At 42.9% G+C, this 26548-nt stretch overlaps 1 long non-coding RNA gene across 2 annotated transcripts; it reads left to right on the top strand.

Annotated features, from left to right (window-relative positions):
* The first annotated feature begins 3301 nt into the window (after positions 1–3301).
* On the top strand, positions 3302–8286 carry LOC130293655 (uncharacterized). Of its 2 annotated transcripts, none has more exons than XR_008848258.1 (3): positions 3302–3538; positions 7826–7910; positions 8005–8286. It is a non-coding gene; the product is annotated as an uncharacterized LOC130293655 (long non-coding RNA). The 2 variants fall into 2 exon arrangements; XR_008848257.1 differs by lacking the exon at positions 3302–3538 and adding an exon at positions 6229–6348.
* The last annotated feature ends 18262 nt before the right edge of the window (positions 8287–26548 follow it).

Below are 26548 nucleotides of genomic sequence, written 5' to 3'. Positions count from 1 at the left end.
CAAAAAAATAAAAAATAAAAATTCCCAGTTAGCAAATATAAATGCTCACATCAATAACACATTACGGGTTATTTACTTTTCTTATAACTGTATATTTAGAAAACACGTTGAACATGTTTTTCAAACAAGGAAGGAAATTACATGTCTAGATATACACAACTAGAATAGAAAACAGGGTTGATAATACAGTGGTTCCTCAACATACGATGGTAATTCGTTCCAAACGACCCATCGTATGTTGAGGGATTCGTGCAATGTAAAAAGTGCATTTAATGCTCACCTGTCCCCGCCACTCCGTACCGCGTCCTCACCGCTCCCGATGCTGTCCCGCTGCTCCGGCGTCTTCTTCGGGATCCTCCGGCTTCTTCCGCATCTTCTCCGGTGTCCAGGCCTCGCTTTCTCGTGACGTTATTACGTTGCGGCGCCGGGACAGCGTGTGCAGCGACGTAATAACGACGCCGGAAAGCGAGGCCCGGACCCCGGAGAAGATGCAGAAGACGCCGGAGGATCGCGAAATGGACCCGGAGCAGCGGAGATAGGTAAGTGAACCTGTCCGGGATGCTTAAACTGCTATCCGGCAGCAGCTTAAGCATTTTGCGCTGTCGGATAGCAGTTAATGCGATGGCCCAGACATATAAAAGCATCATATGTCGATTTGATCATATGTCGGGGCCATCGCATGTCGGGGGGTTACTGTACAAATAATTTAAATGGGCACTGTAAGATGTAAAATCTTGTTGTTACTGATGAAAATTAAAAACATTTTGTAATATGGTTGCTTACATTTTTTTTGAATATTTAATAAAGAAAATGGCCCCTGAAAATACCACGACTAGGGGTCCCCATACCTACTGGGACACTAACCAGTCCTACAGCAGCATCAGGCTTGTCCATGAGTCATGGACAAGAGATGACTCATGGACAAGGCTCCGTAATCAGGGACACCAACCACCTCCCACCATCACAAGAGAGGGAAACGCCCCCTTCCACCACACACCAATCACCTCCCACCACTACAAGACAGGGACACGCCCCTTCCCCTAAGAGGATTTCTAACACTGTGAGCTAACGAAAAGAGGCAAGTCTATGGGAGGTTCACGCCCCCTCCCATAGACTTGCATTGAGAGGGCGGGTTGTGATGTCATTAGGGGGCAGGGCTATGACATCACGAGCTCCCGGCGCTGGCTCCAGCAGTCGGAACAGTTTGTTCCAAACGCTGGGCAGCGGAGTACCCCTTAAAAGAAATGTTTAATTCTGCTACTATGTATTTATTACGATTTATTTGCTGCAATACATGTGTCGCACTATACAAATAGCGCAGGCTCACAGGAATAAGCCAAAGTTTAACATTAAAAACGTCTTCTGATCCTCAGTGATTCTAAACATTTTAATTTGCAAAATGACAGAGATCCGGTCTGTTTAAAGTTGAAAGTGTTTGAGTTTTCCATATTTTTTGCAGATTTTTTTATATAAAAAAAAAACTGAAAACATTCTTAACACCAATTCATCACTTGGACCCTGATTTGCCCAGAGACCCTCATCAATCCAGAATTATGGCGAGGTGACCATCTGCTTCCTGGTTTTGTTGGAAGAACTTGATCATTTAAAGTGTTTTATTCCTGTTGGAGGCCGCAATGAGTTCCATAGGGAATAGAAATTGGCTGAGCCTGTTCCTGATAATAATCTCCAGCCAGGTGGTTGCCCTAAATATAGTAAATGGGTCTTGACCGGACAAATGCGAGATCTGCGATAATGGTGAAATATGAGTTATAGAACGTTGCGTTGGTTCTTTTTCAGCAATGAGAGACTTGTTTGTCAGACCTACAGGCGTGCATCTGGTGTTCGGATGATGGGAATAAAAATTCACAGGCTGCAATAGAAAGGTGCGGAAAAAAAAAAGAAAAAGAAAAGAAAGATAGAAAGAATAGAAAGGTGCGGTGAGATTTATCAAAACCTTCCCAGAGGTAAAATTGCTGAGTTGTCCATAGCAACCAATCAGATCGCTTCTTTCATTTTTTTAAAAATGAAAGAAGCGATCTGATTGGTTGCTATGGGCAACTGCACCACTCTTCCTCCACACAGGATTTGATAAATCTCCCCCAGTATCTCTAAACAGTCTTGTATATTCATATAGGGGGAGATTTATCAAAACCTGTGTAGAGGAAGAGTGGTGCAGTTGCCCATAGCAACCAATCAGATCGCTTCTTTCATGTTTCACATGAAAATGAAAGAAGCAATCTGATTGGTTGCTATGGGCAACTGCACCACACTTCCTCTACACAGGTTTTAATAAATCTCCATAAACCATAATGCCTGTAAATTCCTGTTTAGCTAATAGGTCACCTTCTTTACTGAAATGTATCTGTGAGCCATAGGATGGAGATTAAGGGTAGGGTCACACACACACAGCGGATGCGCAACGTATTTCACGCTGCGAATGCGCCCACTGCCGGCAGTCACAGAGCGACTGCAGAGCGAGCTACCCGCTGCAGTCAGGCTTGCTCTGCAGTCGCTCTGTGACTGCCGGCGGGAGGCGCATCCGCAGCATGAAATACATTGCGCATCCGCTGTGTGTGAACCTACCCTAAAGGAGTATTTTGGGGAATATTTTTATAAAGACTTATGTTCAGGCAGGTGCTAGAAGGAAAAAAAAGGCTACACTTACCTTCCTTGTTCCCCTGCTGACTCCAGTATCGTTAGGCTCTGGTCCCTCTGTGCTGGGGTTGGCACGTGGAATTGCCCGCTCAGCCAATGTCTGATTGCAGTCATTGAATGGGAACCTTTATTGTTTCCTTAATGTGCCGTCACCTACTGTATGTCCGAAATCCTGCTCAGTTTCCCTTCAACATTGTTGAAAAGCGCCGAAGGGAAACTGATCATTGAACTGATCCCATTTATTTGAATGAGGCAGTTTAGATTAATCTGGCGTCTCAGTTTGGATGCCGGACACACCGTATGGGGGAACACGTCTTGCAGCATTCCCCTGCAGAAATAACTGGCTGTGTATCAGTTGTGGTATCAGTTGTTGCATAGGTTGAGACCAGAGCTGGATTGCCGGATATGGGTGATGGCATCTTTTGGCAAATTTTCCACTTGGTATTTTTCTTTTCTTTTTTTTTTTTAACCTCTAACAACTGTCCCGTTATTTTGCACTCCCAAAATGCAGTTTTTGTGGTTTTTTTTTTCTTTAAAAAAAAATAAATTAAAAAAAAAGCGGGTTTTAGTTTGGTGTTTTTATTATTGCCATTATTTTTTTCCCCCTGCGTTTTAAGTCATGTGATTCTTTCATTATGTAACTCAAGGATTTCTATCGAAAAAATATGGAAAAAGAACGCCAGATAAAAAACACCAGATAAAAAACGCCAATGCTAAACCCATATGTCCTTTTTTATGTCTTTTTTTCCCCATAGGCTTCTATAGGAGAGAAATGCCAACACTTTGTCCAAAAAACATCCCATAGTCTAAGCATGTTGTGATTTTGGAAACCTCAGGAAAATGTCAAAGATAAATGAAAAAACACCAACGGAGAAAACACCAAGTAAGTTTGATGTTTCATAGATCCCAATAGACTTTTAGCTACCGTAACATCTGGCAGCAGCGTTTTTTCACAAAAAAATGGTGGGCAGCATTTGTGTCTTTTTTGTTTTGTTTTATAGGGGATGAAAATGAGCCGTGGTCTTGTGATGAACACAGATTCATTGTACAGTTATCAAAGCTTCCGTCTTCTAAAGGTTTCTCATCTTATGTGATTATTGCACATCTAGGACAGATTGTCCCTCTCTGGAAGTAAACAACAAAGGTTATACCTCTCCCAGACAGCAAAACGAGATCCTAAAACCACAGAAACCCTTAACAATTCATACATAATGCAGATTATAAAATAGCAAAACATTGTAAAAGAAAAAAGCTTTTCATTGTAAAAAGAAATGAGCTTAAGTAGTCCAAACTGGGATATTCCTTTGATAGCAGACCTTACAATATAAGGGTTAACCCAGCTACAGTATATAAGGCTGGCTTCACATATATCAGTGCACCGGAGGGAAACTGATGCTAGAACTGATCCCATTTATGTGAATGGGACAGTTCACAATCATCCAGCGTCTCAATTTTGACGCCGGATGGTTGGACACGCCGGAGGGCACCGGACAGGGGAACGCAGCAAGCTGCGTTCCCCTGTCCGGTGCCCTTCGGTGTGTCCAACCATCCGGTGTCAAAATTGAGACGCTGGATGATTGTGAACTGTTCCATTCAAATCTGCCATCCAGTAACAATGGACGCCGGAAGCCATACAACGGATGACAACTTGAGGCTCCCCCATGACCCCATATCACTCTCACTGCGTCTTGATTGTTACCTATTCATTCTATCATCCTGGGATTCCACGTAAGAACTAGTGGGAGGCAGAGATTTGGCCTAGTTGTTTTGTCGTTCTGGGTGGGCCTCGGGTTTTGGTTCTACTGCTGAGAATATTGTCTATGTTATGCCCAACTATGCTTACACTGTTGTTATACTTCTGTGTTACTGTGTAAAACCTAATAAAACTTATACTTTAAAAAAAAAAAAAAACTGATGACAACTTGTCATCAGTTGTGGCATCAGTCGCGTAGAGATATAGGCTGAGTTCACCCATGCCGGATGCTGGACATATGGAAACTCAGCCTGAGAAATACAATAGTACAATGTAGTCTTGCTCAATAGTGACTTCATTATACAAATGAATATACACCAAAAATAATACCTAAATAAATAAAACACCAAGAAGGAGTTGGTGAAATCAAATAAAACTTTATATGATTGAATACAGTGATGATAAATGTGATAGCAATATTATAGCGAAATTATAAGATCATTGGGGAAAACTGTACGAAAGGAGGTTCTCGTACCCTGTTGGATGTCACTATCCTGAATACAAGATGAGATATGGCTGGGCACGGAGATAGGTTCTGTATGGCATCCTATGGCAAGTTTGTCCACAGATGTTACAGCTGGGCCTGTAGATCCTGCACACTCATAGGTTACCGAAGCGGTGTCTAGAAGCATGACCTAGTCATGCCAGTAGGAAGCCATGAGAGGAGACACATATGGCCAGAGGACGTCTTGCACATATCACTTGACGTGACCTAACCCAGCCTAAGCAAATCCTCCAAGCCTTGTTGATGACGTCCTCTGATGAAAGCCGTGTGATTGTTTGCCCGCCTTTCTTGAATGAAAAAGTGGGCATTTCAAGACACACTACACATCCAAGCCTCGACCTCAGTCCCAAATAACCCAGCCTTGTTTGGCTTTACAGAGCGACCTTATACAAGCCTTATACAATTCTTATTATATTTTACATATTTAATATTTCTTTTATTGAAATGTCTGCATTTGTTTTTTTTTTTTATATATATATATATATATATATATATATATATATATATATATATATATATTATATGTGTAAATACTCTGAAAATGAGCTTTTAAACCATCTGTCCTGACTGGCACGATTTCACCTTGACCTTCCACCATTGTATTTTGGCGCCAGTAACAACTGTATTTAAAAGAGCCTTTGCATGTTAATCATTAGACAGCTGCAATTGAAAAAGGGAGAACTTACTCCCGAAACGCGTTTGCCTCACTGTCTGTTATATTTTATTGATTTTAATGGGTCAATAAAAAACATTTGATACTTAATACTGGTCTGATGCCTAAAAGTGATCGCCTGAGAGCAGCACCAGTGCAAAGGATTTTTTCCTGATCTTCAAGTTCTCTTCTTACCGGACTTCTCGCTGCCACGAGGAATACGGGCCCGAAAATTTGCAGGCTGCAGCTCGAGATCCCATGTCTGTACCCCATACGGAGGGGTTAAATGCATGAACCCAAGGGTCATCTCAGGTGAGCACCACACCTCACAAGGGTACCTGGGGACCGATACCTCACAGAATTATGCAAGGCGCTTTTTCTTTCTCCTCTTTTTTTCTTTTTTTCCACATTCATTTAAAGACAGGACACGTAATGGGAATTGTGACCCCAAATTTCCTTTTGCTAAGCACCTGAAAATGTTCCGGGAAGATACAGGAGTGTGTAATAAAGGGGCCAGCTGTTTCTGGATGGTGGACAAGGAAACTGTGGGAGCTGCTCGTGGTCGGTGGACCAAAAAATCCTCCCTACTGGCGGTCTGTTTGGAGTCCGTTCACTATGTGCACATGCCCTCACGTAACCACTGCTTCAGACACCTCCTAACAGCGACCATCCTGCTCATCTCAGTCCAATGATGCTTCCTCTCTTAAAGTCTGTCAAATGGGCAAAATGTCTTTGAGTGTGTTGTAGAGATATGTTTATCAGTCAATAATCTCTCACCAAGAGGTACACTAACCAAAAGTAGCCTCTGAAAACATTTTTATAGGGCAGTGGGGGGAGGGAACTTTTGTGCCCTCTTGAGCCAAAACCCAGTGTCTAATCAGACCACACCTAAAATCATTTACATATCTAACTGACATAACTGCATGGCGAGTTTTGTATGTACTACAATGCAGAGAGTCCATGGACATGGGTGGTTGCTGTTTCGGTAAGAAAGCAGACAGGTTTTTCTTCATACATCTTTTTTAAGGCATATTTGTAAATATCAGACTTTAACCTTTATATTATAATTGGGTCTTTTTTGGGCTACAGCTAATTTATAACACATTTACTTCCCAAAATACATATCAAATAGAGATTGGTGAGCCAAACCTGTAGAACCCAATCTTGCTTAACCCTTTATCTATAATGAGGTTTGACAAACATTAGAACTTTGCTTGGCTCACTTTGTTCGAGCCTGGTAATGATCGTATTGTAGGAGAAGGGATGAGGAACACAGAGCCTTTTTGACACCATTTCAGCAGAATTAAAGTGGTACCCCGCCCCTAGACATCTTATCCCCTATCCAAAGGATAGGGGATAAGATGTCTGATTGCAGGGGTCCCACCACTGGGGACCCCCGCGATCTCCCTGCTGCACCAGGCATTCGTTTAGAGCATCGGGTGAAGTGCTGGAGGCTCATGGCCATGCCCTGCTCGTGACGTCACGGTAACGCCCCCTCCCATAGACTGGCATTGAGGGGGGTACTGCCGTGACGTCACGAGCGAAGCGTGACCATGATGTCACAAACCTCCGCCCCACATTGACAGTCTTCGGGCACGGAGCAAACTTTGCTCCGTGCACCGGATGTCTGGGGTGCCGCAGCCAATATCACGGAGGACCCCAGCAGCGGGACCCCCGCGATCAGACATCTTATCCCCTATCCAAAGGAGATGTCTAGGAGCAGAATACCCCTTTCAGGCCGTTTGAGCACTATGATGACGCCAGAGTAGCCCAGAATACTTTGCAACTAGCAGCAGAACCATCAGCTCCAAGAAGAGTGCAGTTTGCTTTTAGCTTCAGATATATAGTCTACATTATTGCTTTAAATTTTAAGTGCGCGGGAACCAAACAGTGACTTAACCTATAGGTATTGGTAAATATAGGTTGGCAGTTCATACATACAGGACTGATAATGTAACATTCTAATAAAAGATACTCCTGAATCGAATTCCCGACTTCAAAAACAATGTATTTCTAACCAATGTCTTACATTTGGTGATTACTATGGACAGGGGCAGCAAATAGGAATAGAGTTTACAATTTCTAGTTTTCTATTGCTGAATGACGGGGGAGGACTCCTACTGCAGGCGGTTGCCTTACAGCCAATCACAAGCTTGAAAAAAGGTGGAAAAGATAAATGACTTATCTTCTGTGATGCATATAAATACATTCTTATTGTTTTTATTGCAGTGGAAACGGTCATGTTTATATATTTTTTTAGATTTCCTGTTTCTTTAAATTCCCCTTTCGCCTGGTTGACAAAGTGACGCTATTTGGTATTCCTCGGTCGTTCGCGATTGGACATGGTAGGCTTCAATAAATAACTCTCCCCTGATTTGTCTGAGATTGATTAGGGCCGAGGTTAACTCTGACATTGATTTGTTACCTCTTTCTCCCTAGGTCACCGCTGTCTCAGCTTCCTCTGCTTGCCTAAATGAAACAGGACAACTGCAAAGTCTTATCCGCAACGCAAAGATGTAGCAAGGCGACATTCATTTAGTCAGTATTGTAGACTCTCAGATCAAAGCATGCCCTACTGATACTAGCCTAGACAGGGCAGTGACATACATGCCTTTGTATAATTCACTGTCATTTACTCCGCTCTCCTCCTCACTGTGCCGGTACATTGTGTCTGCGCTGATCACATTTTTATCCATAGGGAAAATATATCAAATTATTTGAAGGCCGTATCTTTTACTTTCCCATTTTCTTATTTTTTCTTCTCTCTTTTATCAGTAAATGGGAATCAGCAGGTAGAAGGTAAAGTTATCATCTCTAAATAGGACATTAGAGACCATCTGCTCTGTACGTGTTATCCTCGGTATGGCTGCCGCAGTAATGAAAGACATTAGAAAAAAGGCTGGAACTGGATGTATACAGGAATTCAGTGGTGACCAGTAAAATGCATGGAAGCAATAAGAATAATAAGTCTATGGGTTGTAGCCATTACATTACTTATAGGGGACTGACTGATAAATAGAGCGACATTGTTACGTCCTATTACATAAGGTGGTTATCTACTGAGCAGTCTCCCTATGGAATAGGCCCAACAGTCTGGCGATGAATGAGCAATTGGTCATTTGGCAGCTGATCATCCTTTTTACCCAAGAACAAATACCCGGACATTGGCTGCACATCTCTCAGTGTGACAGGGGATGTGCGGCCAATGAATGATACATGTAAAGGGCCACACATATAAACCAGCGATTGCTCATGTGGCCCTGCCTGTCCAATTTGTAGACTCGTAGACTGAGTGCCAATCTAGGAGATCAGCTTTTTAATTGGCCAAAGGTCAAGCTGGGTAATACTTGCCTCTTACATTCCCCTGCTTCCTTTTTCCTAGCAAGGTGCCTGTGTCAGTGTTTACTGTAGGTCAAGAATGATATTCTCAGTTGAAGAGAAACAGAGTATACAGTCAAGATTATCCCTTAAAGGGTAACTCTCATTAAAGCTAGGGATCGACCGATTATCGGTTTGGCCAATATTATCGGCGGATAATCGCAAATTTGGACATTATCGGTATCGGCAATTACCTTGCCGATATGCCGGTAATGCCCTGCCCCCTGGCCAGAGCCAACCATCGCCGCCACTGCCCCATTGCCTCCCCCCCATCCTCTGCCCACATACCGCCGCCGCTGCCCCATTGCCTCCCCCCATCCTCTGGCCACATGCCACTGCGCCATTGCCGTGAATATTTTGAATATAGTGCTATATTTTCGTGATGAGCAATATTGTTTTTTTTATTTTATTTTTTTCACATGCAAATTTTATGCAAATCTTTCATGAGAATTTTCGCATGAAAAAAAGTGAACGAACATAGCGAATATGCGAATTTTGCGAACATAGGACAAATAATCGTCAATATATTCGCCAAATATCGCAAATTCGTATAAGGTCCCTGCCGCTCATTACTAATTTAGTATATGTAGAGGGAGAAAAAAAAAAGACAGATATGGCGCTAATATAGTGCCGGTTATCCGTGGATAACGCATGTATGGTAGCAAGAGTCAAAAGCCTGCTCACCTTTAAGTGTTGCGCTAGTTTCAGGTGCAACACTGATGAAAGCTTTGAACAGGTGTCTTTTAGCAGGTACACCGGAAACAGCTGGCCGTCGGTCCCCTCGGAGACGGTGGGTAGGATAATGTTTCAGATGTGGGAGGTTGGAATCCCGGCACGGGTTTCCTAAACCTTCCCATGGATGATGACTTTGGCACTGAAGCGCTACACCGGTGGGGTTAAACAGCAGTAGGAGAGGGTGCAGAGATATAGTGATAACTTTTTATTATATTCATAAAAAGTATTGGTGCTCAGTTGGAAAACACATTTCGGAGGGGCTCCCTCCTTCCTCAGGTCCGCATGTATGCGGACCTAAGGAAGGAGGGAGCCCCTCCGAAACGCGTTGTCCAACTGAGCACCAATACTTTTTATGAATATAATAAAAAGTAATCACTATATCTCTGAACCCTCTCAGACTGCTGTTTAACCCCACCGGTGTAGCGCATCCCTAATTGACATATAGGGGGATAGAAAAAAGATTTTGACCACGTCATGACTAGTGTTGAGCGGCATAGGCTATATTCAAATTCGCGATATTTCGCGAATATATGGACGAATATTGGTCATATATTCGCTAAATTAGCATATTCGTAATATTCGCGTTTATTTTCGCATGTATACGAAAAATCGCATATGCGAAAATTAGCACAAGCGAAAATTCGCATATGAGAAAATTAGCATATGCGAAAATTAGCATATGCAAATTTTCGTATATGCGATGATTCGTACGCCAGTCTCACACAGTAGTATTAGAGCCTTCTTTACACCACACAAGCTGGAAGCAGAGAGGGATGATCACTGTGATGTGTACTGTGAAAAAAACAAAAAAAATGAATATTCGTAATTGTGAATATATATATAGTGCTATATTCGTGAATATTTGCGAATTCGCGAATATGCAATATTCGCGAATAAAATTCGTATTGCGAATATTCGGGAGCAACACTAGTCATGACCACATCTACACTCAAACCAATAATCCTTCCTCCAACAGTTCCCATATAGTGGTGGAATTCAGCTGAAGGCCTAGAAAACAAGTGGTATTGCTTGCTTGGGTATACCCCTGGATTACACATATGGGCCCATACCATATACATACATACTGTACACACGCATACATCATATACAGTGATCCCTCAACTTACAATGGCCTCAACATACAATAGTTTTAACATACAATGGTCTTTTCTGGACCATTGTAAGTTGAAACCAGACTCAACATACAATGCTACAGACAGTCCAGATCTGTGAAACGTGTCAATGGCCGGAAGAACCGACCAATCGGAATGGGCATTCACTGCTAAAACCCCTGTATTACTAAAGCGTATGCACTGACTGGTGTTTGGTAGCCCCCCCCCCCCCCCCCCCCCTACAGTACAGGGAGGTATTACATGTTCTGTATACTTTACCTGTACCAGGGTTAGCTGCTCCTCTGGACACCAGGTAAGGGCCACTCCATGTTACTTTTTTTAGGACACTGCATACTGTACAGGACCCTGAAGAAGCTCCTGTCCTCTACATAGACCAGTGTTTCCCAAGCAGGGTGCCCCCAGCTGTTGCAAAACTACAACTCCCAGCATGCCTGGACAGCCTTTGGCTGTCCGGGCATGCTGGGAGTTGTAGTTTTGCAACAGCTGGAGGCACTCTGGTTGGGAAACACTGACATAGACAGTGATTTACAGCTCCCAGCGGATCTTTCTTACTTTTATATGTAAGGATTTGCTTTATCTGTATTAGTTATCTACTTATTTTTCTTTAATTCTCACTTTTTCCTATTTTTTGGATGACATTTTGGTGCCTTTAGAACCAATTACCAGGTTTTCATAAAGTTCTGGTCTCAACATACAATGGTTTCAACATACAATGGTCGTCCTGGAACCGATTAATATTGTAACTTGAGTGACCACTGTACATTCAATAAGGAGAAATTGATAGCAGCACTCACCATACGCGGAAGACTTCTTGAGCTAGCAAAGTTTTGCTAAAAGGAGTGTGTGCCGACACACGAATCATCCTCAGGACACCTATAGCACGTACATGTGCAGAAAAGTAGTAGTGATTTAGAGAAAAGTTCTGCCGGGCTCCCTTTAAACCCAGACAATGCTATGGGCAAAAATCGAATTCAAAAATAAATTTCTGTCCTACACGAATTTCATGATGTAAGTAGAACAGAGATCAAACTTACTGAACCACAGAGCAGCATATAGCTGCCAGGGATAGTTCTCGGTAGGAAATGTCTCCATCAATTTTATAGTCCTGCAATTTTAGATTTAAATTCTGTATACACTGCAAAAATATCTACGATTCAGCAATAGTTTGTTATTTGTCGAAACATATCCTAAATAAGTTACTTTCCAACAGTGTATGAGATCATGGGCAAGATTTATTAAAGGGGTTATCCAGGGAAAAAAAACTTTATATATATATATATATATCTATATCTATATCTATATCTATTATATATATATATATATATATATATATATATATATATATATATATATATATATCTTAACTGGCTCCAGAAAGTTAAACAGATTTGTAAATTACTTCTATTAAAAAAAAATCTTAATCCTTTCAGTACTTATAAGCTGCTGAAGTTGAGTTGTTCTTTTCCGTCTAAGTGCTCTCTGATGACACCTGTCTCGGGAACTGTCCAGAGTGGAAGCAAATCCCCATAGCAAACCTCTTCTGCTCTGTGCAGTTCCCGAGACAAGCAGAGATGTCAGCAGAGAGCACTGTTGCCTGACAGAAAAGTACAACTCAACTACAGCAGCTGATAATTATTGGAAGGATTAAGATTTTTTTTAATAGAAGTAATTTACAAATCTGTTTAACTTTCTGGAGCCAGTTGATTATATATATATATATATATATATATATATATATATATATATATGTTAGTTTTTTTTCCTGGACTACCCCTTTAAGACCCTCTTATTATGCACCATATTCACCAAAAGGACATTGATAAACCTGCTCCTATGTAGTTTACCCATCATTCAGTGACATCTGATTCCTTCTCCACAACCACCATATCTATTTTTATAGCTTAGTTATACAGATGTTTTACAATCATTTGATAAGCCAGTATATGCCAGTTTACCAATCCCTATAGCAAACCTCTCCTGCTCTGGACAGTTCCTGACATGGACAGAGGTGTCAGCAGAGAGCACTGTGGTCAGACAGAAAATAAATTTAAAAAGCCAGCACTTACGCAGGGCTAACTTTTATTAGTAAAAGAAGTCAAAGGCTCGCCCGCAGGAATCCCGGCCAGGACTACTCAAAATTGTTATTGTGGACCTGAGGAAGGTGCGAGTTTGCGACAAAACGCATTGTCCTGTTTTACCTTTGACTTCTTTTTCTAATAAAAGTTAGTCCTGCGTAAGTGCTGGCTCATATCTCTGTTTCATTTGACTCCCGTCGAAACACAGTAGCGCTCTCAAAAACCCCATCTTTTTGAACTCTCTACACTGCCTTTGTTGTCCGTCTCCCTCGGGAACATGGAAAAATAAGGGGTGAGAGCAGCAGACTGTCGCAATCTCATCTCACTTTCTTTACCCCCTACCATATCACAGGGTCCCCACCCACCTCTGTGCACATCGACTCAAGGTCAGTACGTCACCTTGGGTGTTGGGGGTGGGTATCTGCACCATCCATTTTCTAAGAAATACTACTCAGGGAGCGCCCCCTTGTGTTTTTTTCTTCTCCTTTTCTCCTTTATATCCTTGACAACAGCAATCTGCCAAATAGGCATTGGCACAGAAAATGCAGCTGCGCCTCCCTCCTCCCCTCTCACAGCTCCTCCCTGCCTAGTGTTCAGTGTTTTACCAGTTAGTTATTGACTGCAAACGTTTCAGAACTTGTACCAAGAGCCTGCAGGCCAATAAACGGGAAATACAGGCTGCTGGAAGGCATGGAAGATGCCATGTTTCCTATATAAGAATTACAGCGATAATAATTTACCCATAGGGCGTCATAAGCTGTCCTGGGCTGATGTGGTACTAGGCATTGGCAGCACTTGCATTATTATGCTTTTCCAAGAATTGCTGTTGCTAAGAAAAATGGCTTCATCTTCATAAATTAATCATGGTCCAATCTAAGAGAACAAATGAAGTGCGCGATATTGTATAGGCGCTAATGACGATCTATACCGCCGAAGCTTCGGGACACCGTCCAGTCTGAAAGTCATTAACTTCCATAAATATTGATTGTGGCCATTTTATGCTCCAGAATTATGTCACCATTAAATGAGTTCTATCTGCCAGGATAAATGAGTTGCTTTTAGCTTTGAGGCACAGGAATTTTGATCATAATTCAACATGCCGCTGCCAGTGCGATCCCAAAGGCATGTTAAATGCTAATGAAATAGTCCATATTGATGGATCATGCGCTGATCATAACACATATTTGGTTCTGAGAAGTAAAGACCTCTACGGGGGACATTAAAGCAAATGAATATTTACAGATGTCTACGGCGGCACCTTCTTTATGCATGCGATTCATTCTGCAATTTATGTATTGAGGCCACTAATCTAAGGCCTGCAATAAGAAGTTGCGGTAGTCTGGGCATGCTGGGACTAATGGTTTGATTACAGCTAGAGACTCAGGTTGAAGACAACTAAGCTAAGACAAATGATAAGAAATTACACTAACCAGGGCATACTGGATGTGATAGGGGGACGGGTGAATAGCCATACTATAACAGTAGTCAAGATATGCTGGGAGTTTCATAGTTAATGAGATGCAGGTTGGAGACCACTAATACAAAGAAGTCCCAATATTCTATGCATAATGGAAGTAATGGTGAGGTGTCCCGGAGCAGAATCACCTTTTGCTACTCTTAACACTGTTCGGGTGGCTGTAGCTTTAAAGGTTTCCTGCTCTGTTCTAAGTCTATCTCTTTAAATGTATTTAAAAAAAATATATATATTTTTCTGTGTCTTTATATACAGTCTTCATGCATTGAGCCTGATAACACACTCTACCCAGAAGTCTATTTTCACTGCAATAGTTCTGGTAATATATTCAATGTTTTCCCTTATCCAATGGGGCGAAGGGCTGTCCTTTAGGAGTATCCTAAAGAATATGTTTAGCCGAGCTCACAGTGAAGGCAATAGATTTAATGATTCATAGATTAATTACCGAATCGTAGTACAATGCAATAACACATACTGTAACTTTGTAAACTGTAAAATGCATTAAAAACCAATACAAAAAAAAAAAAATCACAAGGTCCAAATAAAGAGCAAAGGAAAGATGGTGCCAGACTAACCACAAGAGGAAAAGTATTGTCAATTATAATTACTTAAATAATTAAACACTTACTTACCACAGACATACAAAGACTGATACGGTCACAAAGGTAGTCTGCACCACAGCAAGTGCCCAAAAACGAATATGAATAAACAACTTTCACACAAAAAAGATATGCCACTTAGTATTACGGCAGTACAACTAATAAATGTATGAATGTACGGTAGTTTTACTAGCAGCTCTCCCCTCTCTTTCACTAACTTCTTCTTTCTAGGGGTGGGCTGTCACTAGAATCCCATGGACCCCATTGCCAATTTTGGACTATTAGTAGGCAGGTAGTCCCTCAAAGTAGGCAGGTAGTCCCCAGATTACTCCCCCCTACCTTAAATAATAAAACATGACTAGTGATGTCAGACCCCTACTCTAGGACAGAATTCAGGCTTCACTTTAGATTTAGGCCGCAGCCCAAAGCTGTCTGCAGCCTATACCAGCTTGGTGGGGCTCACAAGTTTGGGGATCCGGGATAAGTGTTTTGGATTAGAAAATGGGGGATTCGCATGGCCGCCTCAACTGCCCACATCATATTCCACTGGATCAGTGAGATTGGGGGGTCGAGGACATCTGGTTCCTGATGCACGTTGTCTATTGAGACCCATAGCAGTGGAATACCCTCCCTATATAGTGGGTACCCCACTGCTCTGGGGGAAAGGAGGTTAGCCAGGGGAGGCTCTACTACCTTCCTTAACATTCCACATGTTACTCTAAGTGGCAATGCAATTAAATAGATCTCCTTTTTCCCAGTCTTCAATGAAAAGTGCATAGGCCTAATAAACAGTAAAACAACATTACCATCATAAAGCTTGCAATAAATCACAATACTTTACAGTCCTGAAAATAAAGAGGGCAACATCCCACAACCAACACATGCCCTAAAAATACCACGCAATGGGACACTGCATACATTTTAGCTCATAGCAGGCTTAAAGGTGTTTTCCAGTGGAAAACCTTTTTTTTTTTTTAAATCAACTGGTGCCAGAAAGTTAAACAGATTTGTAAATGACTTCTATTTAAAAATCTAAATCCTTCCAGTACTTATCAGCTGCTCTATGCTCCACAGGAAGTTCTTTTCTTTTTGAATTTCTTTTCGGTCTGACTACAGTGCTCTCTGCTGACACCTCTGTCCATGTCAGGAACTGTCCGGAGCAGGAGAGGTTTGCTATGGGGATTGGTAAACTGGCATATACTGGCTTATCAAATGATTGTAAAACATCTGTATAACTAAGCTAAAAAGTCTGTTCCTGACATGGACAGAGGTGTCAGCAGAGAGCACTGTAGTCAGGCAGAAAGGAAATTCAAAAAGAAAAGAACTTCCTGTGGAACATACAACAGCTGATAAGTACTGGAGGGATGGAGATTTTTAAATAGAAGAAATTTACAAATCTATACAACTTTATGGCACCAGTTGATTAAAAAAAATTCCACTGGAGTACCCCTTTAATTTCATTTTTTGAGACCAAACTGCACCAATTTTATTAAAGGGGTACTCCGGCACTAAGACATCTTATCCCCTATCGCTTGGGGTCTGATTACTGGCGATCACGGGGACGGAGCATAGTGACGTCACGGCTCCACCCACGTGTGATGTCACGCTATGCCCCCTTCAATGCTAGCCTATGGAGGGGGCGTGGCAGCTGTCACGCCCCCTCCCATAGGCTTGCATTGAGGGGGCAGAGCGTGACGCCACTGTGCTCCGTCCCCATGATCGCCAGTAATCAGACCCAGAGCGAGCACGCTCCGGGGGCTGCTTCTAACGGGGTGCGGCATAGAAGATCACGGGGGTCCCCTGTGGCGGGACCCCCCCGATCAGGCATCTTATCCCTTATCCTTTGGATAGGGGATAAGATGTCTTAGCGCCGGAGTACCCCTTTAAGAGGGGTGCACCTCAAATTCAGTAAAAGTAACCAAACTTCTGTTTAAGATGGAACAGAACAATGGAATAAACAGTGCAGGTGTGAACATAGCCTGAGACTGGTGTAAAGGACTGCAGTCCCCATGTGAACCTATGTATTTTGTTGTAAAACAAAACAGATCGAACAAATGAAGTAAATGTAAAAGAAAAATGTAGCTTAGAAAACAATTATGTGTGCTGGGAGAGGACATCTGCTTTATATTCTGCAGATAGCAGCGTATGTATAAACATGGCCAAACAATATATTTAAATTGCCAGGATAAAATGACTACTTACCGTAGGTTAGACAAATCCAGGCTCTTCACTGGTGTGATAGCTTTCCCGAGGACGAAGCCTTAGGAAATTGTTCCACTGTCGCAAAATGAAACCTACTATTCTACATTCCGGGTCTGCTGTAAATTGGATTTTTATGACATATTTTTTCCATAACATTGTATTTCTTCGTTTTGCCTATTTAGGCGTAATGATTTTTTTGTCACCTCAGTCAAATCAGGCAGATAATCTGTATAATCTAAGTTTTAGGAATTATGAATTTGCCCATTTTATAGCTCCATATTGTACAAAGTAGTAATGCGCGGCAGAGGCCATATTCGAATTCGCGATATTTCGTAAATATATTAACGATTATTCATCCTATGTTCACGAAATTCGCATATTCGCTATGTTCATTCACTTTTTTTTCCACGGGAAAATTTGTATGGAAAATTTGCATAAAATTTGCATAAAAATGTGCATGTGAAAAAGATAACAAAACAAAGAAAAACAGACCCATGCGATAGACCCCTATTCGCATGGAAAATTTGCATAAAAATTTGCATAAAAAATCCCATGTGAAAAAAAAACATATCGCGAAGTGCCGATATTCGTGATAAAAATTCGCATTACGAATATTCGTGCTCAACACTAGTACTAAGCCTTAAAGGGGTACTCAGGTCTAATTTTATTTATTTATTTATTTATTTTTTTAAATAATCTGGTGCCAGAAAGTTAAACAGATTTGTAAATGACTTCTATTTAAAAATCTTAATCCTTCCAGTGCTTAGAAGCTGCTGTACGCTCCACAGGAATTTTTTTTCCCCTTTCTGTCTGACCACAGTGCTCTCTGCTGACACCTCTGTCCATGTCAGGGACTGTCGAGAGCAGGAGCAAATCCCCATAGCAAACCTTTTCTACTCTGGACAGTTCCTGACATGGACAGAGGTGTCAGCAGAGGTGTCAGGCAGAAACAAAAAAAATTCAAAAAGAAAAGCACTTCCTGTGGAGCATACAGCCGCTGATAAGTACTGGAAGGATTGAGATTTTTTTTTTTAATAGAAGTCATTTACAAATCTGTTTAACTTTCTGTCATCAGTTGATTGAAAAATAAAAAAAATAAAAAAAAAAAAATATATATATATATATATATATATATATATATATGAAAATTCCACCTGAGTACCCCTTTAAGGCTTAGTACTAGTGTTGACCACGAATATTTGAAATGCAAATTTTTATCACGAAAATTATAATAATAATGTTTACCAGTGGAGTACCCCTTTAAAGGGGTACCCCGCTGCTAGACATCTTATCTTCTATCCAAAGGACACTGGGTAATGGGTAGTGGTAAAAGGGGGCATGGCTTTGGATAGTGTTTCCCAACCAGGGTGTCTCCAGCTATGGCAAAACTACAACTCCCAGCATGCCCGGACAGCCTTTGGCTGTCCTGGCATGCTGGGAGTTGTAGTTTTGCAACAGCTGGAGGCATCCCAGTTGGGAAACACTGCCCAAAGCCCCGCATATTGGGCATAATGGACCTACCGTATGCAAATAAGAGCTGCTTTGAGATCAAAGGAACCTACAGGGTTATGAATATAGAAGAAGAAATGAAAATGTAAATACTATTAGACTTATCCATTACGGGGGGGAACAGAACGTCTTATGTGTTAAGTAACGGACTCGAGAAATTACCTTATTTTCTGCGGCGGAGCAGTTAATTCTTCCGCCTCTACGCGGCATTACGGGGCCCGCACCGTCAATCAAATTATCGGTAAGAGGATTTAGAAATAAGACAAATGAAAATATCCCCAGAACCATAATAACAGCAGCCGGCCGAGCCAACCATGCAACGCAATATATACATCATTTAGAGGCTTCCATTATAGTATTAGTGATCGCCGCTCTCGGGTTATTTTTGGGGTGGTTGAATAATGCGATGATTTCTCTTGATGGAGAGCGAACCGCGTTCAAGGAGGGATATGTATTATTTAACAGCCCCCGGAAGAGATAAACGTTCTATTTGTAGGATATGGATGATATGAGTCGGGACAGATTATGCATTTTCTGTTTATCTACATGGAGTTATGTAAATATTGCAGTCATTTATAATCGTGTACAAGGGATCCAAGGGGGGGGGGGGGGGGGGCTCTGGGTCATCGGAGCCGTGATGGGATTTTTTTTTCCATTATAAGTAATAAATAAACCAGTCTTTGATGTTGTAATCTCCTCCGACATATCCTATCCTGGCTGGAAGTGTAATGCGGGAAAACAGGTTGACTTTGATAGGGGAATCTATGGTTTTGGATTTTATAGGGTGACATTTTGGGGTTGGTATCTTAAAGGGGTATGCCGCTGGAAAACATTTTTCTTTAAATGAACTGGTGCCAGAAAGTTATACAGATTTGTAAATTGTTTCTATTTAAAAATCATAATCCTTCCAGTACTTATCAGCTGCTGTATGCTCGACAGGAAGTTCTTTTCTTTTTGAATTTCCTTTCTGTCTGATCACAGTGCTCTCTGCTGACACCTTGCTTGCAGCCTAGACTACAACTCCCAGCAGTCAGTGCAGCTCTGTGTAATGGCTGCCAACAATTGCTTTTACTATCTGTGTGCATGCTGTGTTGTTGAAAACACACTGTACATGTATTTTCTTTGAAACAATTTTTCTCTCCAGCAATAAATCAGGCAATGCTCTGAATGGCAGCAGTCAGTGATAATATCTACAGCAGGCACAGAGCAGCGCTAAGTACTGAGGAGAGTTGGCTTCTCTGCAGGCAAGGTCCTTTCTCTCACTCCCTGCATCTAATGAATGACATTCAGACAAATAGATAGGTGGGTGAGAGGGAAAGGATGGGCTATGGGTTTAGCTCCCCGAGTACTCCTTTAAACATACAATGGTCGCTCTGGAACCATTATCTATTGTAACTTGTATCTAATACGTGTGGCCAGCCCAATCAGAATAGGGCATTTCACGTATACAGTGGGGGTGTTATCAATCTAATATATACAGTAGCAAAGCCAGAATAAAAAGACTGCTGCCACACAATGCTCGGTGGAGGTAGGAGTATGGAATACGCCATGAGTAAAAAAAATAGTTCAGGGGCTCCCCCAATGGTAATGGTTTAGGGGTGTTTTCAATATAAGACTACAAATGATGAGATGTAATCCAAAACATGTGGGCTAGGTAAAGAAAATCACCAATTGGTGTGTCACTTTAACATACAAAAATACCTATTAAAGGGGTACTCCGGCGCTAAGACATCTTATTCCCTATCCAAAGGATAGGGGATAAGCAGCCTGATCGCGGGGGTCCCGCCGCTGGGGACCCCCGTGATCTTTCACGTTACCGTCAGTGCTCGGAGCATGTTCACTCCGGGTCTGATGACTGGCGATCATGGGGCCGGAGTATTGTGATGTCATGGCCCTGCACCCGTGTGATGTCATGCTCCACCACCTCAATGCAAGCCTATGGGAGGGGGCGTGACAGCCAGTGCCTAGTTACTGTGAAAGGCCAGGAAAAAGTACACACCTGCTGCTGTTCTATACGAATACTGTTTTAAGCGTAGTGGAGTGTATTGTACTCCCCATATAAGTGCATACCACGTACGTACATCTACGTGGTGTACCATTTTGTTCCTGTTATAGTCCTAAGGGCCCAGTTACTGTATAGCATAGTACTCCCCTCATATACACACAAAGTGTGTTAGGCAGAGAAGCGCCAGGACGTGCACATAGGAGTGGCAGAGGCCTAAATTCATTAGGTGCAGGCAGAGGTCGCAGGAGACTAGGGGCGAGTAGCAGCAGTAGTCGCAGAGAGAGGCCTGAGCTCCCGGTATCAGCTAGCGGTCGTGTCTCGACCAGCAACCCATCTGCTGTCATCGATTGGTTAACACGGTCATCCACTTCATCACAAGTGACATCTGACACCCCAGTCAACAGTCGGTGGGTTGCTTAGAACCAGACGGTTACAATGGACCATACGTTGTTTCCTTCCACCTTTTAGAGGTCTTTGCATCACATCAATACTTGGTGGTGTAGGTGGCACATGGTGTAGGTTTTGCACAAATTTCCTTTTGTTTGATTTCTTTTGTTTGATTTGATTGATCTGCTAGACCACTCCCTGAGGAAGCCTTAATGGTGAAACTGCGTTGGGGGCTGATGTGCTGCATGGGTATGTATCGGTGACTAGGTCATTGTTCCGCTGAAGTGCTGTGGTAAATACCCTTTTTGCTTCCTAGCAGATCTCTGCTAGGGTGTTTGTAGCTTGCCTCTTTACACCCTCATAGATCCCTCTTTTTCCTATCTTATCAGCTAACCAAGTAGCTATTGTATTTTGCTAACCTTGCCACACCCTGGGCACTATTATGTTTCCAGTTCTATTCTACTTGGTGGAAATACCTTTTCATTGAAGTACATATTTTGCTTATATATATGTCATGCTGTTTTGTTTCGTTTTTTTTCGCATACATTTTTTTTTGGTTCTGTTAAACCTTCGGGATACAGTAATTCGTTTTATTCTGTTTTCGGAAGCATTCGTATATATTTTTTTCGGTTCTATTCGGAAACTGTTTGGCTGTCGGATGCATTCGTTATTTCGGATCTCGTTATATACCGTATTTTTTGCCCTATAGTTTTGCAACATCTGGAGGTCCGCAGATTGAAGACCACTGCATAGGAGTAATACTCACGTGTCCCCGCCGCTCCGGACCCGTCACCGCTGCCCTGGATGTCGCTCCATCGCTGTCGCCGTGTCCCCGTCGCTCCGCAACGTCTCTGCTGCCGGCCGGGTATCCTTGCTCTCCGTCGCCGCCATCATGTCGATACGCACCCCGACGCACGTACGCGACGTCGTGATGACGAGGAAGGAGAGCGCCGGCCATACAGGGGATCCCTGAACGGAGAAGACATCGAGGAGGCAGGTAAGGTCCCTCCCGGTGTCCTGTAAGCACTAACCCGGCTATTCAGTCGGGCTGTTCGGGACCGCCGCGGTGAAATTGCGGCGGTCCCAAACAGCCCGACTGTACAGCCGGGTTAGTGTCACTTTTGCTTCAGATGCGGCGGTCAGCTTTGATCGCCACGTCTGAAGGGTTAATACAGGGCATCACCGCGATCGGTGAAGTCCTGTATTAGCTGCGGGTCCCGGCCGTTGATGGCCGCAGGGACCGCAGCGATAGGGGTGTATTCGCCGTATAAGACGCACCGACTTTTTCCCCCCAGTTTTGGGGAAGAAAAAGTGCGTCTTATACAGCGAAAAATACGGTATAACATTTGTTTCACTTTCGTTTTTGGATGATTTCATTATTCGTTTAAATGCTTATTTCTAACGCTTATTTCTAACGCAGGCCTTGCTGATTCTCTCTTGTAAAAAATAGCAGGTGTTACCTTAGCTTGTTTTGCAGTTGTCTCTGTGCCAGAAGCCAAGTTTTCCTCAGATAAACCGTCCATTTCTGCAAATCCAGTGACTCCACACTCCAGTAACACCAGGCAAACTCTCACCGGACGACCTCACAACTAATTAAACAGCCTCACAGTCTGTGATACAGTAGGGATCGACTGGAATAAGCTAATTGGCTAAAAGGTTTCATGTGACAATGAACTCCGATCATGTGTCCTCCCAAGGACCAATTGAAAAAAATCTAATTATTTACTTTCGTTTTATGGTTAACGAATGCATTCGTTATTTTACAAATGTAATTTTTTATCTAATGTTTGTATTATCGTGGTTATTTGGAAATGTTCCAAATATGTTTTTGTGCGTTCGGATCAATTCGAATGCCCAAAAACGGTAAAATTCATATAAATTAGCATTCGTGCCGAAACCAATTGCACATGTCTACTGCTTATTGCTAGCTTTTATAGATTGCACATGACACTTTAATGTACCTGCATTCTTTTGATTACTTATTATGCCCATGTGGTAGTCAGATTTTTTCTGATTGTTGTTGTCCTTTTATGTTTTTATTAGTGTTTCTCAACAAAGATTTAAAATTTTTCAGTATGCTTAGAGTCCTGGTGTGGTTAATAGGCATTTTTTTTTTTTTACAAATGATGAGATCACAAACAGAAAACAACAGTAAATTAAATTGGGGCCCATTCATAGATGACAGCAGGGGTAGGGGAACTCTGTCTTAGAACATTTTGTCCCCCTCTGGATTTTTTGAGTGCGCTATGGCATTCAGAATCTTCATTGTAGCCTTGTGGATTATTGGGTTAGTCTACAAAGCTGTATTAGCAGTAGATATTGCAGGAGCTGTACATTGATATGTAAAGCACATGACTCCTTCTCTGTATAGATACTCCTGCCCTTAGGAGATCTATAGAGGTGAACAATCCGCACAAATAGTTTAGTTCTTTACGGACACATATTTCAATGAAATGTTTATGTTTAGAAGAAAAGACAATACACTGAAGACAAGGGTGTGATGGAGTATAGACGACATTCATCAGTTATCACCTAAATATTGATGGGTTTGAATGATTGGTTGTCACAGCCGGGACAGAGTTGAATGCATTAAATGTTATTGAAATCACAAACCAGTGATATGTTCTTGTCACCACAGCTTCACTTCTATCTTTTCACTATAAAAAAAAAAAAAAAAAAGGATTACCAAAGATTGCATCAGAAATGGCTTCTTAGAAAGGGGGGGGGGGGGGGGGGGAGGAGGAGGGAAACTGCCTGTACTACAAATCCGGTGCAGTTTACATTAAGGGTAGTCACCCAGCACCTGTTATCAAGAGGTAGTCACCCAGCACCTGTTATCTAGAGGTAGTCACCCAGCACCTGTTATCTAGAGGAATTCACCCTGCGCCTGCTTTCTAGAGGTAGTCACCCTGCGCCTGTTATCTAGAGGTAGTCACCCTGCGCCTGTTATCTAGAGGTAGTCACCCTGCGCCTGTTATCTAGAGGTAGTCACCCTGCGCCTGTTATCTAGAGGTAGTCACCCTGCACCTGTTATCTAGAGGTAGTCACCCTGCACCTGTGATCTAGAGGTAGTCATCCAGCACCTGTTATCTAGAGGTAGTCACCCAGCACCTGTGATCTAGAGGTAGTCATCCAGCACCTGTTATCTAGAGGTAGTCACCCAGCACCTGTTATCTAGAGGTAGTCACCCAGCACCTGTTATCTAGAGGTAGTCCCCCTGCACCTGTTATTTAGAGGTAGTCCCCCTGCACCTGTTATCTAGAGGTAGTCCCCCTGCACCTGTTATCTAGAGGTAGTCCCCCAGCACCTGTTATCTAGAGGTAGTCCCCCTGCACCTGTTATCTAGAGGTAGTCCCCCTGCACCTGTTATCTAGAGGTAGTCCCCCAGCACCTGTTATCTAGAGGTAGTCCCCCAGCACCTGTTATCTAGAGGTAGTCCCCCTGCACCTGTTATCTAGAGGTAGTCACCCAGCACCTGTTATCTAGAGGTAGTCACCCAGCACCTGTTATCTAGAGGTAGTCACCCAGCACCTGTTATCTAGAGGTAGTCACCCAGCACCTGTTATCTAGAGGTAGTCACCCAGCACCTGTTATCTAGAGGTAGTCACCCAGCACCTGTTATCTAAAGGTAGTCACCCAGCACCTGTTATCTAGAGGTAGTCACACAGCACCTGTTATCTAGAGGTAGTCACCCTACACCTGTTATCTAGAGGAAGTCACCCTACACCTGTTATCTAGAGGAAGTCACCCTGCACCTGTTATCTAGAGGTAGTCACCCTGCGTCTGTTATCTAGAGGTAGTCACCCTGCCCTTGTTATCTAGAGGTAGTCACCCTGCACCTGTTATCTAGAGGTAGTCACCCTGCGCCTGTTATCTAGAGGTAGTCACCCAGCACTTGTTATCTAGAGGTAGTCATCCAGCACCTGTTATCTAGAGGTAGTCATCCAGCACCTGTTATCTAGAGGTAGTCATCCAGCACCTGTTATCTAGAGGTAGTCATCCAGCACCTGTTATCTAGAGGTAGTCATCCAGAACTTGTTATCTAGAGGTAGTCACCCTGCACCTGTTATCTAGAGGTAGTCACCCTGCACCTGTTATATAGAGGAAGTCACTCTGCACCTGTTATCTAGAGGTAGTCACCCAGCATCTGTTATCTAGAGGTAGTCACCCAGCACCTGTTATCTAGAGGTAGTCACCCAGCACCTGTTATCTAGAGGAATTCACCCTGCGCCTGCTTTCTAGAGGTAGTCACCCTGCGCCTGTTATCTAGAGGTAGTCACCCTGCGCCTGTTATCTAGAGGTAGTCACCCTGCGCCTGTTATCTAGAGGTAGTCACCCTGCGCCTGTTATCTAGAGGTAGTCACCCTGCACCTGTTATCTAGAGGTAGTCACCCTGCACCTGTGATCTAGAGGTAGTCATCCAGCACCTGTTATCTAGAGGTAGTCATCCAGAACTTGTTATCTAGAGGTAGTCACCCTGCACCTGTTATCTAGAGGTAGTCACCCTGCACCTGTGATCTAGAGGTAGTCATCCAGCACCTGTTATCTAGAGGTAGTCATCCAGAACTTGTTATCTAGAGGTAGTCACCCAGCACCTGTTATCTAGAGGAAGTCACCCTGCACCTGTTATCTAGAGGTAGTCACCCTGCACCTGTTATCTAGAGGTAGTCACCCTGTACCTGTTATCCAGAGGTAGTCACACAGCACCTGTTATCTAGAGGTAGTAACCCTGCACCAGTTATCTAGAGGTAGTCACCCTGCACCTGTTATCTAGAGGTAGTCACCCAGCACCTGTTATCTAGAGGTAGTCACCCAGCACCTGTTATCTAGAGGTAGTCACCCTGCGCCTGTTATCTAGAGGTAGTCACCCTGCACCTGTGATCTAGAGGTAGTCACCCTGCACCTGTGATCTAGAGGTAGTCACCCAGCACTTGTTATCTAGAGGTAGTCATCCAGAACTTGTTATCTAGAGGTAGTCACCCAGCACCTGTTATCTAGAGGAAGTCACCCTGCACCTGTTATCTAGAGGTAGTCACCCTGCACCTGTTATCTAGAGGTAGTCACCCTGCACCTGTTATCTAGAGGTAGTCACCCAGCACCTGTTATCTAGAGGTAGTCACCCAGCACCTGTTATCTAGAGGTAGTCACCCTGCGCCTGTTATCTAGAGGTAGTCACCCTGCACCTGTGATCTAGAGGTAGTCACCCTGCACCTGTGATCTAGAGGTAGTCACCCAGCACTTGTTATCTAGAGATAGTCATCCAGCACCTGTTATCTAGAGGTAGTCATCCAGAACTTGTTATCTAGAGGTAGTCACCCTGCACCTATTATTTAGAGGTAGTCACCCTGCACCTGTTATCTAGAGGTAGTCACCCTGCACCTATTATCTAGAGGTAGTCACCCAGCACCTATTATCTAGAGGTAGTCACCCTGCACCTATTATCTAGAGGTAGTCACCCTGCACCTATTATCTAGAGGTAGTCACCC

The sequence above is a fragment of the Hyla sarda genome, chromosome 10, assembly GCF_029499605.1.
Source record: "Hyla sarda isolate aHylSar1 chromosome 10, aHylSar1.hap1, whole genome shotgun sequence".
Classification (NCBI taxonomy): Eukaryota; Metazoa; Chordata; class Amphibia; order Anura; family Hylidae; genus Hyla; species Hyla sarda.
This window is presented reverse-complemented; position numbering and strand designations above follow the sequence as displayed.